Raw genomic sequence first — 4,144 nt, forward strand, 5'->3', positions numbered from 1 at the left:
AGCACCTGCTTAACCAACTCTGGGGGTAACTGATGATGTGGTTCTCTGGTCGACCCAGCTAGCTTTTTCCCCCTAGAATTGTTATTGTGACCATCCATCTTGACAGTGACCTTGAACCAGATCCCACGATCTATGATTCAGTCTTCATGAGACCGCCACAAAGTCTCAACAAATGTTCTGAACACGTCTAGTTTATGCCAGGATTTGGGGTTATTAGAAAGAACATACCAGACCCAGCCTTCCTCCCCCTCCCACCCCCAGGACAGCACAAAGTTCTCACCAATAAACTTTAACATAAACCTTTGCACAACTGTGCTAGTATTTCCATGTACTAATTTCACGGGCTGAAACCCAATCTGTAGATTTGCCTCTATAAATGTCAATGGACGTCGAGTTGAGAGGCACCACTTTAAATTCTTGCTGATGATCAATGAGACTGTTTTCCTATCAACGTACAAACACCAGGTATAATCAATCTCTTAAATCTTTCTTCATGAGGGTTTCATTGGAACAGAAAGGAACAAGGGCAGGTCCAAAGGGGGAGGCAGGAAGTGGGAAGAAGATACATCAAAGGGTCCAAGAAGTGCAAGAAGGGAGGGCAGAGGGCTAACTGGCTTTGCAGAAACCTGCCTCTGTCTGCCCCAGACCCTGCAGCCTGAGGGTGTTTCTAGCTGGAATACCAGGAGTCTGTTCTTCTGACCCTGGTACTGGGCTCCCAGAACTGGCAGCAGTTACTGGATAATTCTAAAAGCATTCATTGCCCTGAGTCTCCTAATTTGAGCCCAAGACCCTAGACAAGTCACCTACTCCTTTTGAGCAAAGCTATTATTTTCTACTAAAATTATTTCTTTTTTTTTTCTTTATAAAGCTTTCTAAAAATGTTGAAGCCTACCACCATCCATGAGACTCCCTCTACCTTTTCCTACGCTCACCTTCTCCTGTTTGGTAACCCACATTTTGCTGTCAGTGTCCATTAGTTTATTTTTTGGTTTTACTTCTTCCATATTTGCTTCATCTGTTTTATTTCCTTCTATGTTGCACACACAGGTGAAACCACTGACAACTTGCCTTTCTCCTTCAAACGTGTTTCCCATCATACCTTGGAGTCTTTTTCACTTTGCTGCAAATGGCAAAGTTGTGTCTTTTTTCCCCCATTGTGTTTATGTAGTACGCTCACCAACTCTTGATGGGCAAGTACGTACGCTGTTTCCATGCCTTAGCTGTTGTAAATAACACTGCATAAACATTAAAGTATCTGTAGTTCTTTGAACTAATGACTTTGTATTCTTTGCATAGGTGCCCAGAACTGGAATTCTGAATCATCAGGTAGTTCCATCATTCAGTTTGCTTCTCTTGAGGAGATGCTATGCTGTTGCCCAAAATGGCTGTACCACTTTATAGTCCCAGATGTACAAGGGAATGTACCTTTGAGAAAAGCTTTTTTTCCTGTTTTATTATTTTTATTTTTTAATTGCCACTGAGGTTATTGCTGGGGAATTCAAAGGTCAACTGAAATGTCAACTGGTGTTGCACCAGGCTACAGTTGTACCTGCTTGTGTGAGGAAAGGCATGTCTCAAGCTCATCAGAAGCCTGGGTTGTAAACACATCCATCTATGATTAATTAGAACATGGAGAAACAAAGTCATCTTAATAGTTCATAAAAAAAAAATCCACCACTCCTGGTGGCCATTTTTTCCTTTATATTTTATCTTATTTAAAAAAAATTTTTATTTATAAAAAGGAAACATTGACTAAACCATAAGATAAGAGGGGTACAACTCCACACAATTCCCACCACAAGATCTCTGTATCCCATCCCTTCCCCTGATAGTTTTCCTGTACTTTAACCCTCTGGGAGTGTGGACCCAAGGTCATTGTGGGATGCAGAAGGTGGGAGGTCTGGCTTCTGTATTTGCTTCCTCGCTGAACATGGGTGTTGACAGGTCGATCCATACTCCCAACCTGTCTCTCTCTTTCCCTAGTGGGGAAGGGCTCTGGGGAAGCAGAGCTCTAGGACACATTGGTGGGATTGTCTGTCCAGGGAAGTCTGGTTGGCATCATGCTAGCATCTGGAACCTGGTGGTTGACAAGAGAGTTAACATATAAAGCTGTCAGGCTGCAATGCGGAGGAGAGAGAGAGGAGATCCGGAGTGGAGAGGGAACACAATTCTTTATTCGGGCGGTCACCTCAGAGTTGGGTGAGAGTGCAGCAGTTTGGGCCATGTGGAGCTAGCCAAAATGTCCTCCTCCTGCTACACGCAGCACCCTTCCATCACCAAGCGGGCAAGAGAGAGAGGGAAGTAGGAGGGCTTTATAGGGCAAAAACCGAGAGTCGGGACAGGATTGGCTAGGAAACAAGGCACTTGGGGATAGGATACTGGGAAGGGGGAGGAGTAACCAAAGCACTCCAGGGTAGGATAATGGCTCTTGGGGGGATGGGAAGGGGAAGGAGTAAACAAAGCACTCCAACTATTGTGGGGAATTGACAATGCCCTGAGGGCACAGCATGGCAGAACAGGCACTCTGAGAATGTCCCAACTCTCATGGGAATTAGCAATAGTCTGAGGGGACAACATGGCAGATGTGACTGCATCTGCACAATTTCCCAGCACAAAGCCAAACAGATTGTTGACCAATCATGGACCTAAGGGCTGGAATAGTGCAGATGAAGAGTTGGGGGGGGGGGGCGGTCCTCCATTTTGTAGATAGCTAGTAGGCATATTTTAGTTATATTCTAAAGGGCCTGTGGCTATACTAGTTTGTTGTTTTTTTTTTCTCCCCTGAGCCTGAAATCTGATATGCATGTGGACCCAAGTTATTGCCTGGGGAGATGATGTCATGGCTGGGATAAGGACTAGAAAGCTGGATCAGGGAAGAGAGTAGCTCCCAATATGGGAAAGGGATATAAATATTGTTGACTGTAAACCCCATCAATTTGATGTGATCTGGGGCCGTATTCTGCTTAGGTGCCCATGTGACCTCTGCATCCCTCTAGATCTGAGCTCACATTCTGTGGTCATGAGTAGGAACATTCCAAGCTGCCCCTATATCGACCCATCTTCCTCAGGTGTAGCATAGAGAATGTTGTCCAGCCTCCCTTCAGAGGATGGGACATTCTCTACCATTGATGATCCAAGTTGAGGGCAAGGTCCTATGGGGCCCACAAAGGGGTCTATTGTGTTGTTCCTGATAGAAATGAGTGGGAACAATAGACAGAGGGATTTATTCAAGGTCTAGGCCCATCATGTCTGTTTGGGAATCTCAGGACTCCCCAATTAGGGGCCCAGCTGATGGGGTGGCCTGATAGTGACTAAAGAATCATCATTAAAGTATGCCAGTCTCTTGTCCTTATTCAGCTTTTGCAGTCCTTACTTTGCTAAGGTTAGCTTTGGAGTGAGTGAGGGAACTGTAATAGGAAGCAGGTGATGAAGGTATCTAAGTCTAAGTAGACACTATTTCATTATGAACTTTATACTGACTCACTGCAGACTATTGTGTACTTTTGCTTTCAGATATATATTTTGCCCTAATTTATGGATACATGTGAACATATGTTCTATCTCATGGGATCTGGTCTATATCTAGGTTTTGGGATTCTGTTAGGAAGTGAGCCTCCTGGAATGAAATTAGAGAATACTATGAAAGGAAAGGTCTCACCCAAGTAATGAGGGTGAAGTGTTGACATTCCATGCCTCACATCTCTGGACACAGTCTGAAGTGAAGGATGCTGAGGTGGTACTCATTGCGTTGATTAGGTTGGGATCGGCAGATTCAATGTCATTTGGTATGAATTGAGAGAATCATGCAGGAAATTGATCCCCACCCCAGAGGTTCCAGGACTAGGGGAAATATAAGCCTATAGAGGAAGCTGAAGCTGCTGTCTTAGGGTCTAAGACGACAATAGATAGTTATTGCTATAATCACATTATTTGGCAATTGGGTTAACTTTGAATTATCCCTTTGTTAGGATTTGCTGTATCATACACAACATCTCCATAATTTATGTCCTTTGACATTATTTGTATATATTATTTGTATATATATATATATATATATATATATATATATATATATACATTATTTGTGCCACCGGTTGCTTCTGTTCTCCCTGGTCGAAGCTTTTAAGAGAGTCAACATATCAAA

General features: G+C 43.5%; 1 long non-coding RNA gene across 1 annotated transcript; it reads left to right on the plus strand.

Moving 5' to 3' along the window:
- Nucleotides 1–360: 360 nt before the first annotated feature.
- Nucleotides 361–1,677, plus strand: LOC132537639 (uncharacterized). The gene is made up of 2 exons (XR_009549099.1): nt 361–465; nt 1,297–1,677. It is a non-coding gene; the product is annotated as an uncharacterized LOC132537639 (long non-coding RNA).
- The last annotated feature ends 2,467 nt before the right edge of the window (nt 1,678–4,144 follow it).

This window comes from Erinaceus europaeus, chromosome 3, assembly GCF_950295315.1.
Source record: "Erinaceus europaeus chromosome 3, mEriEur2.1, whole genome shotgun sequence".
NCBI classification, from domain to species: Eukaryota; Metazoa; Chordata; class Mammalia; order Eulipotyphla; family Erinaceidae; genus Erinaceus; species Erinaceus europaeus.